Here is a 13,121-nt window from a genome sequence, read left to right as displayed (position 1 = left end):
GAGAGCTACTACCCCTGGACCCGGTGCAAGGACTATGCACAGCCTGCACAAGGATTCCTTTCTTCCCAGGTTTCCCCTTGCCCTGGCTGCCATTCCCAACCCTGGGAAAATATATTCTCAGTTCTTGCTAGGATTGTCACCCTCCTTGTGGTGCAGGGAGACAGAGGTAGGCAATGGCAAACCAACTCTGAACACCTCTTGCCTTGAAAAACTTAACAGGTTGCGTAAAATTTACCCAATAATACCACAATTGAGACAATAGATACTTATCAGATTAAATGGAACAAGGGAATCGGTGGTATTTTGGATGAACAGAAATGGCAGTTCATTTTCATGAAAGGTTTACATTTTACAATACGATTATCAATTTTACAATAGGTTTATCGTTTAGAGAAAATGTGCCTAAGCTGATATACGGTGTGGCGCCTGACTCCTGATTAAATACAAAAAGTGTTTGCACTGAAAACAGAGGAAAGGAGATGGTTTTGCAGAGAAGAAAAGGAAAATATTTAGTCATATGTGGTGGGACTGTATGGGGCTTTCCGCACCGGGATCTTTGTAGCAAATTGGTTGCTGAATGAAAAATCGCCATTTAAAATAGTGGAATTCGTCGTTATGCATACCTGCCTTTGTAGTGGAATCCAGTTGCGTTTTGTAGCGTTTCCCACAGGCTTCCAGTCTCGGCAAAAATCGCTAGAAAGGAAGCGCTATTGCCAAGCTCGTCCCGCCCCTGGCCGTCAAGCAGCCAATGGGCAGCCGTTAGCATGCTCCCAAACAGCCCCTTTCCCTTTAAGAAAGTTTAAAAAAAAAAAAAAACAGACCCATTGCAACGAATCTGTGTTGATTCGTTGCAACGGAGAGACCCATCCAGCTGCCTAGTGTGTTTGAGCTGTCATTTATTCGTTGCCACGCTCCCTCCGAGTGAAAAAAAAATCCCCCCCCTCTCACGAGCCCGATTTTCGGCTGAAAATCCAATGGGCAGCCGTTAGCATGCTCCCAAACAGCCCCTTTCCCTTTAAGAAAGTTTTTTTAAAAAAAAAACCAGACCCATTGCAACGAATCTGTGTTGATTTGTTGCAACGGAGAGACCCATCCAGCTGCCTGGTGTGTTTGAGCTTAGTGACTGAAGGGGAGGGACTGAAGCCGGGGAAGCCTCCAAACAGAAAGAGGCTCGCTGTCATTTCATCGTTGCCACGCTCCCTCCGAGTGAAAAAAAAAATCCACCCCCTCTCACGGGCCCGATTTTCGGCTGAATGAATGTGTAAAAAATAAAGGGAAAATACATCAGCAAACGGGCTTTTCTGTTCTTTGTGCTTAGTGACTGAAGGGGAGGGGCTGAAGCCGGGGAAGCCTCTAAACTGAAAGAGGCTCGCTGGTGCGTTTATCCCCGCTCGCTCGGAGAAAAAAAAAATGGCGATCGCTTCGCCGGAAGATCAGAGCAGAGAGCCAGGGGGAGGGACTTTGTAGAAACCGCAACAATGTTAACGCACAGGTCTTTTTTGCTAGTGTTGCAGATTGGTTGCAGGAGTGTATCGCTTTCCGGAGGGTGAATCCACTTTTGGGGATTTCCCTGAAAGCGCTACAAGGAAGCGCTTTTTGCAGATCGTTTTCAGGTGTGTGGCAGATTGTCAACGACGTTGTGCATAACGGCAAATCAGTAGCGTTTTCAATTGGCAATCATTGTGCGATTTTGAAGGCTTGCGAAAAGCCCCTATGTATTGGGAGAAGGTGATTAAAATAACTTTGATAAGTTTAGGAAAAGAGATTCTTGTGAAAGCAGAAATAGTTTTACTAAACTGTCTTCCTGAACTGAAAGGAGAATGTCTATCTGTGGCCTTTCACATGTTAACAGCAGCAAGGATGAACTTTGCTAAAAGGGGGAAGGATAAGAAACCACCCAATTGGAATACTTGGGGCAATACAGTTAAAGAAACATACACCTTGATTAAATTGACATTAAAGCAGAAAAACAAAAATTTGAGAGTATATTAAGAATGGAGAATGCATTAAATGCATTAGATTTTGATGCGTTAAACGCATTAGATTAGGAGGCACTCACCTACCTCTAACTAGAAGAATTGATTCTTATATGCAGTTTTTCTCTACCTGAAGGAGTCTCAAAGCGGCTTACAATCGCCTTCCCTTTCCCACAACAGACACCGTGTGAGGTTGGTGAGGCTGAGAGAGCCCTGAAATTACTGAAGAAGAAGAGTTGGTTCTTATAAGCTGCTTTTCTCTACCTGACGGAGTCTCAAAGCGGCTTACAGTTGCCTTCCCTTTCCTCTCCCCACAACAGACAGCCTGGGAGGGAGGTGAGGCTGAGAGAGCCCTGATATGCCTGCTCGGTCAGAACAGCTTTATCAGGGCTGTGGAGAGCCCAAGGTCACCCAGCTGGCTGCATGTGGGGGAGCGCCAAATCAAACCCGGCTCGCCAGATTAGAAGTCCACACCCCTAACCACTACACCAAGGGTTGGTACTGTTGTTAAATATGCTTTTAAATCATCATTTTATTTTTTTGGGGGGGATAAATTTTGTAAACTTGTATGGATTACTAATTTGTTATTTGCATGTAGGTGAAATATTGTTCTTAATTAATTAAAACAGGGAGATAAAACCCTAATAAAACCCAGCATACATTTGGCTGCAACCTGACAGCACTTTCCACTGCTGGATTTTTACACGCAGCCCCCTTACTTCCTTCATGTATTACAATGCAGTAAAACTCATTCTGTGGGACGTGAGAGAAAAGAGTGAGGGAAGAGGCTCACACTGGCATTTAACAAAAGGGCAAAGTCAACGCACAGACACTTAATCAGAGGACACAGCAGAAAAAAACGCTCCCCTTTTTGCCGCCATTCAGGAAGCTGAAAAACCACCCGTGACTTCAGGTTGCACACAAATTCAGCCCACCTACTTCACTCTGCTTATTATTAGGTAATAGGAATAGAATGCTAAAAATACCAACACCACCTGGTAATTGGTGGGTGTTATGTCTGAAAGAGAAGAGGGGCAGAGGATAGCAGGAGTAAACAAAGGCCAGCCTTGGGAAGTTCACTCTCTACTTCAAGGGCAGCCCTAGGATGAGCACACTGCAGTAGCCCTGACCTCACTACCCAAACCAGTTCATGTTCAATTTCCTTCCCCATCCCTTCCAGCTTGGTGTCGTGATTAAGAACAGCGGCTTCTGATCTGGAGAACTGGGTTTTATTTCCCGCCCCTCCTTCACCCGCAGCCAGCTGGGTGACCTTGGGCCAGTCACTGTTCTCTCAGAACTCTCTCAGCCTCACCTACCTCACATGGTGTCTGTTGTGGGGAACGGAAGGAGAGGCAATTGTAAGCCATTCCTTTGGGTGGTAAACTCCTTTGGGCAGTAAAAAGTGGGGTATTTAAAAAAAAACAGCTCCTCTTCTTCTCCCCAAAACTGGTCAGCATCTGGCAGGCTTTCCTAGGACTATTTTGAGAAAGAACCCCAAACCTGAAGGAACCTGTTTGCCTGTCTATGTGCCATCAAGCAAGTGTTAAAAGTAGGGTTGCCAACTTCAAGGTGGCACCTGGAGATCGCCCACAATTGCAATTGATTTCCCTCCCCTCTCCAAACCCTGCCCTGCCCAGGCTCCCCCACCAAGGTATCAGCACCTTGAAATGCTTGAAGCTGCTTTTACTAGCAAGCTTTGGTCTTGGATTATTTCTTTCTTCCTGGCTTGTATTGTATTCTCTCCAAAGCAGGCCCTGCTCTGACATCCCTAGGATCTTCAGCATATGAAATGAGAGTTCTGCTATAGCAGTTCTTCTCTCTTTTGCCAATTCAGCAGCCGGGAAGGAATTCCAGGAGGTTGCTCTGGGCCAAGACAGACGCCTTTCCTTCCTTTCACACAAGGGAATCAGAGGTGGAACGCAATGTGTTATTTTATTATTATGAGTCACAAATTGGGATCAAGATTGCAGGGAGAAATATCAACAACCTCAGATATGCAGATGATACCACTCTAATGGCAGAAAGTGAAGAGGAACGAAAGAGCCTGTTGATGCGGGTGAAGGAGGAGAGTGCAAAAGTTGGCTTGAAACTCAACATCAAGAAAACAAAGATCATGGCATCTGGCCCTCTCAATTCCTGGCAAATAGATGGGGAAGAAATGGAGATAGTGACAGATTTTATTTTCCTGGGATCTAAGATCATTGCAGATGGAGACTGCAGCAAAGAAATTAAAAGACGCTTGGTCCTGGGGAGGAAAGCTATGGTAAATTTAGTCAGCATCCTAAAAAGCAGCAACATCACCCTGCCAACAAAAGTGCGTTTAGTCAAGGCTATGGTATTCCCAGTTGCAATGTATGGCTGCGAAAGTTGGACCATAAGGAAGGCCGAGCGTCAAAGAATTGAGGCTTTTGAACTCTGGTGCTGGAGAAGACTCTTGCGAGTCCCTTGGACTGCAAGGCAAACAAACCGTTCAATCCTAGAGGAGATCAGCCCTGACTGCTCCTTAGAAGGCCAGATCCTGAAGATGAAACTCAAATACTTTGGCCACCTCATGAGAAGGAAGGACTCCCTGGAGAAGAGCCTAATGCTGGGAGCGATCGAGGACAAAAGAAGAAGGGGACGACAGAGAATGAGGTGGCTGGATGGAGTCACCGAAGCAGCCGGTGCAAACTTAAATGGACTCCAGGGAATGGCAGAGGACAGGAAGGCCTGGAGGATTATTGTCCATGGGGTCGCGACTTAGCACCTAACAACAACAACAACTCTTATCATCATCATCATCATCATCATCACGATGACAAGCTATCTAAAACACAGGGCATCAGGGGCTTGGATCCATAGCAAAGAGGACAATTTCTGGCACTAATTAATTTCTAGCTGCCCAATCTGTACAGTCAAAACAAAACAAAGCATAGCATGGCAGAAAAGCCAAGGTGGAAAATGCAAAGTAAGGGCCCAAGCCCTGGGGCTTGTCAACCAAACCTTCCTAGTGTGTCTTTAGCTTCCCCAGTCTGCCTGGAGCTTTTCTTCCCGCAACCATTTATCTGCACCGAAGCCAACTCTCTGGTCTCCTCAGCTTTTCCGGGCTCTCTAATTAACTTTACATGGTGAGAAATATGCTGGGAAATGAGGCAGGAGAGTCTCTTCCTGTAACCGACCTCAATAGCTCCGAAAGTGACCAAGCCGTAGCCAAGGGGCAGCCAGTCTGGACGATCCTCAGAAAGGCAGAGGGACAGAATTGCTGTGGAAATGTTTTGTGTAGGATCAGGTTTTATTTCCTCCTCTGTTTTTACATGCACACACACACACCACACACACATACAAGATGGACAAGCGGGAAACAGATTTAAACAGCGAACAAATCGGCAAGGTGAGCATGTCTCATAAAGATCCTTAATTCATTCATGCCGAGAAGTCTGGAACTCGCTAATCATGTTCCTAATTGCAGTGTGCTGCATGCGCAGGCTCACAGAGAATACCTCTGGGCCACAGTTGTATATGTGCTGAATGTTGATAAGAACAGATTCCCAAACAGAGCAGCTTCTTCGCACGAGGTTAGTCTCCTGGTTTTAGGCAGGAAAGCGTCTCATGTAGGGCCACGCCGAGGGGGAGCCCCAGCCATGGTGGCCACCGGGGAGCACCAAAGGTGAGCCGGCAGCAGAGTGGCAGGACAGCCCCCCCAGGCAGCAGCTGGGGAGGAGGACGAGGAGGAGCCACGGCCTGGTAAGGACTGATCCACAGACCGGTCCCGGGTCCAGACCAGGGGTTGGGGATCACTGTCCTAGACCATAGCATTTGGCTTGTCAATCTCTCCTTCAGAGAAGGGTTATAAGAGGGTAGCTCTGTAAATTATTGGGAACTCCATAAGAAGCCATTAGAGCTGCTGGCAATTCTTAGGGGATTTCTGCACCCAGTTTGGTGTAGTGGTTAGGAGGGCGGACTTCTAATCTGGCATGCCAGGTTCGATTCTGCGCTCCCCCACAGGCAGCCAGCTGGGTGACCTGGGGCTTGTCATGGCACTGATAAAACTGTTCTGACCGAGCAGTGATATCAGGGCCCTCTCAGCCTCACCCACCCCACAGGGTGTCTGTTGTGGGGAGAGGAAAGGGAAGGCGACTGTAAGCCTCTTTGAGCCTCTTTCAGGTAGGGAAAAGCGGCATATAAGAACCAACTCTTCTTCTTCTTCTTCTAAATGGAGCGTCATGCCAGTCAAATGCAAGCTGAATATTCTGGCCCCTTCACGTGATGTCAATCACATCTAGCGTCTGGCCTGCTGACTGCTCGCTGCACCCCCCATTTTAAAGCGCTTTTCTGGGAATCCCCAAAAGTGGATTCACCACCCTAAAAACCACTAGCGACTGGAGAGCAACCAGCAAGCAACCAGCAGAAGGAAGGTATTGAGGCTCAAACACGCTAAAGTCGTCTGCAGCATCCCAGCCGCACTCCCACCTCCCTCTTCCTTGTTCCCGGGGTGAACTACTTCCAGGAGCAACGAATAGGCAGACCAGCATGCAGGTGATGCCAGAAATAAAAGAATATTTTATTCAACAAAGCGTGCCTCTTGAAAGTTTTCTCCCTCTCCCCCCCCCCCCGCCACACACACAAACACACACATACACACAAAATCAGGAATGATATTAATTTACTCATTTTTCAAAGGACTTGGCCGGCCACCTCCAGACTTTCAGGGTAGCTCCTAGAGTCTCTTCCTGACTCCTCTCCAAATTTCAAAAGCACTATGCATCTATGATTCTATGCATAGGCATTGCAATGGAGAAGTATGTTTATTTTTTTTAAATAGTGGACATTGTGGGACCTTTAAACTGTTGGAGAAAGGGGATTGGTTCCCTGAATTGATTGACAGGCGGGAGTGCAACGCATATAAGGTGCGTTCCTCTCTTCCGCCTCTTCCAGCAGTAGGTGAGGAGGGTAAGACATGCAAAAAGAAGGCAGACAAAGGCGAGACAGCAAAAAGGTGAGGAGGGCCAGGGGAAGGTGATCTAATTTGCCATTCCATGGGTGTGATGCTATTTTTACTAATGTGCAGAAATGCCCTTATAGTTACCCTATATCACTTCCTAGTTTTCCCCTGAAGTGACATAATGGTGTACACAAAGTCACACTTTCCCCATGTCCCTGCCCCCAAATCTCCTGCTCAGCTTCCCCACCTTACATAAGTCAACTCTGAAAAGCGGTTGCTTTCTTCATGGGAAGTGATCACTGTGATCTGTTGATCAGTTACAACTACTCTATTCCCCTCTATTGAAACTGTCAAGCCTCATTCTTAAGACATTTCACTAGAAGAAAACAGATTCAGGCGTTGATCTGAAATAGCAGAACAAAATTTGAACCCAAAGGTACCTCTAAGATCACCAAAGTTTTATTCAAGGTGCGAGCTTTCGTGTGCATGCACACTTCCCTCAGACAATGGAACAACAACAAACAGATATAAGGAGAAAGTAAATTAGTAGTAAATTAGTAGACAGTGTCGCGACAAATATGCAGCATGATAATGAAGATCAGATTGTTCCTTGCTAGAACAGCAAAATCAGCCCTTGGGGTTCGATTGTCATTCACAAAAACATAGGGGGAATAAAAGTGTTAAGGTTAGTGATTAATGGCAGACGCTTTCCCAGTTGTGGAAAGAAGTAATTAAAAGAGACTTGTTGCTAGGCCTGGCTTTTCCACATCCACATAGGCCTCTGCTGGGCTAGGCCCTGTTGGCCCCCTGTGGCGAGAAAGGGAAAGCAGATATTCCTGTTCCCTTCGCATGGGGCAACGGAGAGCCTGATCTGCACCAGGCTCAAGCTGGGGCCAGGACGGTGGAGACATCAAGTGGCTATGGGGATAAGCCCCGCAGTCATATGGGTGCCGGTCCAGCCTTTTCCACTGATGCGGAACTGACCATAGTGACCCAACCCCAGGTGGCATCAGGAGATCTACCAAATGGGGCCAGAACTCCATAAGCCTTCCTCCTGTTGCCCCCAGACACGCCAAAAAAGATCCCCACAGCCCCACAGAATGTTCCATCTATACCTTGCAGCTAATATACCTTGCTGCAAATGTTTTGCTGGTCGTTGCCGGCCCCAGAGAAGTGCGCCTAGCCTCAACCAGGGCCAGGGCTTTCTCTTCCTGGCCCCTACCTGGTGGAATGAGCTCCCGGGTGAGCTGCGGGCCCTGCGGGAGCTGTCAGCATTCTGCAGGGCCTGTAAAACAGAGCTCTTCCGCCAGGTCTATGGTTAAGGCTGGGATTGGCGAGAAGAGCATTACCCCCCCTGGGGGGTTTGAAGTAGTCATCATCACCCTCCATCCCCCAATGCCCTTGTTTGGGTAGGGGAGGGTGGTATTTTCCATCGTGTTGGGTATTTTTATAGTAGTTTAGCGGGGGGTTTAACGGGGGGTTTTAAGACTACTGTTACCCCCCATGAGCCTGTAGGGAGTGGTGGTAAATAAATATTATAATAATAATAATAATAATAATAATAATAATAATAATAATAATAATAATAATATGTTTATCCAGAACCCTCTTGAAGCTGTCTACACTTGTAGCTGCGACCACTTCCTCTGGCAGTAAGTTCCACATGTTAATTTCTCTTTGGGCGAAGAAAGACGACTTCTTATCCATTCGAAGCATCCTGCTCATTGATCTCATGGGTTCTTGTGTTGTGAGAAAGGGAAAATAGGGCAGATCTCTGGAAAATACCTTCACTTCTGTGACCCTTCAGAGGAAATCCCAAGTTGAACTAATGGAGAAACGTGTGCTTACAAAGAGCCTTAGTAAAGCCCTTTCTCCAAAATACTCCTTTTTAACACTTCTTTTCATTTTCCTTCAGAGAGCGAACGGCCTTTGACTCACCCAGGCAAATGGCTCAGAAAACACTTTTCTGTCTTGACTTCTTTCGGCGACGAGTGGCAAATCTGCTCTTGAGGGATTGGGAGGCTAAAAATAGCTTGGAAAATTCACCTGCAAAACTAATCCTGCATGTATCCCATGGAGCCAGACTCCACTGGAAATCCATCATGTTACATCACTGAGTAATCTGCGAGTGGAGAGCTCTGAATTAGCTTTACCTCCTGGACACAGAGGACTGTTTTGTTTGCCAAGAAAGGCTGGTCAAGGGTGTTACAGGTGGTGGTGGTGGGACTGCAAATGTTTTGATGCATTTCTAAGAAGTTACACAAATCGCAACTACTCATATAAAGGAAGGAGGGCATGCTTTCCCAGCAGTTAAGTTCTAAACGTAAGAGTTATACATTTGCAGATTTGAAGACCTGCTTACTCTAAATCAACTTAGACCCTGCCTCCCATTTCTAAGTACAAAAAAGTTAATTCCATGGACAATGCTGGTTAATTTGTGGGAGTATTGATTGCAGAGGGTGTATGTTTTTTGTAATGTATGTATGCATATGCACACAAAAATAAATGCGCGAATCTGCAAGCCCCAAAAAGTCTATAAAGAGTAAGCACCACCTTCTCTCTTATCCATGCATCTGATGAGGTGTGTTCTGGCTCACAAAAGCTCATGCAAGAATCATTTCTATTAGAAGAAGAGTTAATTTTTATACCCCACTTTTCACTACCCAAAAGGATCTCAAAGCGGCTACAGCCGCTTTGAGACTCCTTCAAGTAGAGAAAAGTGGCATATCAGAACCAATTCTCTTATTCTTCTTCAGTAATATCAGGGCTCTCTCAGCCCTACCTACCTCACAGGGAGTCTGTTGTGGGGAGAGGAAAGGGAAGGCGACCGTAAGCCACTTTGAGACTCCTTCAGGTAGAGAAAAGTGTTGTATAAGAACCAACTTCTTCATGTTGTTCTTCACAGCTGTCCTCCATTTGCATTCTCACCACTGTGGACTTTTCTTCCGCATGTGCCCTCAATGATGAGGATGTTTTAGGGAGATAACCTCTTCATCAGAGGTGTCTGGAATCACAGCTCTCCCCCATCCCCGCCCTTTTAAAGAAACTGCAATAAAAAATCAGTTTACCACCGCAGTGCAGAAACAAAAGGTTAGGAGGCTCCCTGAATTCTGACGTTTCATTTTGAAATAAAGTGAGTCTCTACCCCCTATCCTTGAGAAAATGTGTCCTTTCCATACATCTCCTGCTCAAAAAAAAAAGGGGGGGGGAACAACTCAAAACCAGCTATCAGTAAAATCATGGGAATAAAATTGGCCCCAAAAGAATAGCCCCCCCCATAAACCTGTGGGGGGCAGATAACAACACATCCCCCCACAGTGAAAACTACAGGCATAAAAATGAGTGCAGAAATCGGGGGATAAACTGAAGCAGTAAGGGGTCAGAATCAGGGAGGGGGGGTGCAGAAAAGCCCCTGATTAACAAGTGCACTCACATTTTGCACAAAAGGGGAGTTCTTTTTGAAAATCTACTAAATTGCCTTATTACCATGCTCTTTAAAAAATCTAATTGAGGAGCCAATGTTGACACAAGCATGGTAGCCCTTGAGGTGATGCCGGCACTAATTCCTCCACAGAGCAAACAGTTTACCAGCTAGAGAATTCAGCTAATAACTCAGGTCATTTTGGGAACGGTGCTCTGTAATTCAACAATGGCAGCATGGGGGGGGCGATGGGGGGGATCCATTCCAAGAACATTATTCCTCCTTGTTGTCTTTTCACCCAAGAGGAAGAAAGGAATGAGTCGGAAAGCTCTGTTCTTTTTTTCTTAACCAGCCTTTGATCTCTGGCTTTATTTCGATTGCACTTTTACGCGGCCTTCCTCCACACTCGTCCTTCAACAGTGCCCTCAAAGCCTATTGCAAAACCACATGGGAACAAGGAGCTCACAAACCTGGATCCTTTGCCTTTCAAGGTCAGCTGTGAGGGTCCAGGGGGGTGACAGGTAGGGCTCCCCCTACCGCCGGTTGGCCCAACCCTCTAGCTCCCCCTTTCAGAGGGCACCGGATAGGGGTTTCTCAGTTCAGTTCTGCCTCTTGTTCCGCTGAGCCGCGCCACCACTTGGAAGGAGACTGCGCTGCGCTGGAGGCACTGCTGGAGTGGCTGGCGGCCGAGCGTGGGCGCCTGCAGGAGGAGCAACAACAGTGGCAGCGCCGCCCCCGGCCAAGCTGCTCACCCTGCCGCGGCCCTTGTGAAAAGTTCGTTTGACCCTCAAAGGGGTCCCGACCACCAGGTTGAGAACTACTGGTCTAAAGTGTGGTAGGTGGAAAAATCGGCACTGCTAGCCCTGGACCGAAAACCAGGCAGCAGCGCACCTTGGCGTCCTCCGTGCAGTGAAAGTCACACGGAGCTATTGCCGATCCCGTTAATGAGAACACATAAAGTTGCCATATGTTGAGTCTGACCCTTAGTCCATCATGGCCTCTTGTCTACTCTGACTCGTAGCAGCTTGCTAGGGACTCCGTCTTTCATATCACGCCCTACCTGAAGCTTTTCACAGACGGGGACTGAACGTTGAGTGTTCTGCGTGGAAAATAGATGCCGTGCCACTGAACCCTCCCCTTGCATGAAGTGAATGGGTTGCCAGCTCTGGGCTGGAATATTTCTGGAGATTTGGGGTCTAGGGAGGAGGGTGGACCTCAACAGGATAAAAAGCCTTACAGTCCACCCTTCAAAGTAGCCCTTTTCCCTGGTAGAAATTAGCCTTGTAGCCTGGAGATCAGTTGTAATTCTGGGAGATCTCCGCGCCCCACCTGGAAATTGGCAGACTTAACTCAGGTCCTTGGTCTTTCAGGGCCAGTCTTGTCCACACAGATTAATAGCAGCTCTTTGGGATTGCAGACAGGAAGCTTTTCACCTTACTTGCTGCTAGGGTTGCCATTCTGCAGATTTCTAGCTACTGAAATGATAATTGGTCTTTAGACGACAGAAAGCAGTTCCTCTGGGGGAAAGATACCTGCTTTGGGAGGTGGGTCGCATGGCATTAGACCAGGGCCTCTTCTGAATGATGGATAAGGTGATGAAAACTCACTAAATACATCGTTGTTTTTCTGATCTTTGCACAGAAGAGTGAATTTACTCCGCAAAACTGATTTTGCTCTGCATGGTGAACTGCCTCTTCAGTGCTTTAAGCGTCTTTTAAGCGTTGTTTCTGAAAGATACTTTTCACCGATTCATTTATCTCCTGCCTACCTGAGATGCACTATTAGTCATGCAGAGAAACTCCTTAGTTATGCAGACTAGAGACTGCATTGGAGATCAAAGTAGAGTTGGCAAAACTACAGGGGGGCAGGGCTATGAATTGTTTCATGCAGCGAGCATTGCAACGTAGTTTTTCAACAGACTATATTCAATGCAGAACAATGACTGTATTATAATAAAGCGGTCTAAACTGGTTGTTTTTTAAACTGTTTTATTGGCTCCGTGTAGAATACCTCCAGGCTGAGTCCCTCCCATCATCAAGCCACATTCTTCCCAAGCTCTACCTCCCAAATCGCTAGGTATTCGTGACCCAGAGCTGGCAGCCCCACGAGACAAGGTAACACCTTTGCTACAGGGCTGAGCATGGAGCAGGAATTCATTCTCCCCTCTGGGTCAGGAAGCCTGATCACATTGGGCCTCATGTGCACCGGGCCACTCCCCCAGCAGAAAAGCGGCAGTGGGATTTGGTGAAACTCTCCAGGATGTCAGTTCCACCAACAGACCGCACTGACGCTTCCTGTTTAGATGCACTCAAGCTGCATCTTGCACGGTTTGAAGAAAAGCTTTTGCTTCTGTGCAGCCAACAGCTGGTGAGAGCTGAAGGAACCAGAAGCCCCTGAGCTCCAGCTGCTGAACGAGTTGGAACTGGGGGAGGAGAAAAGTTATTTTTTCGCCTGTTCCTATAGCCCGGAGTTTCTCAGTCGGGGTTTCTTGAAACCCCGGGGTTTCTCGGTGGCCCTGGAAGGGATTCCCGAAGGGGTGGGAGTTAATTAATTTTTAATATTTTTGAATTTGTTAAACATTCATTAATTATTATTTATTTATTTATTATACTTCTATCCTGCCGCTCCCAGCACAGCTGGCTCGCAGCAGCTCACAAAATATCACATCTATAAAAACACCCCATAAGACATCTCCCACCCATAACAATCCTATAAAATCTTAATGATAAAATATTAATATTAACAACAAGTGGTAGTACAATATATCAGGAAAAAAATTTTCGCAGTCAGAGTAGTTCAGCAG

This window comes from Paroedura picta, chromosome 5 (genome assembly GCF_049243985.1).
Source record: "Paroedura picta isolate Pp20150507F chromosome 5, Ppicta_v3.0, whole genome shotgun sequence".
NCBI lineage: Eukaryota > Metazoa > Chordata > Lepidosauria > Squamata > Gekkonidae > Paroedura > Paroedura picta.
The sequence above is the reverse complement of the archived record's forward strand: the minus strand, read 5'-3'. Positions refer to the sequence as shown.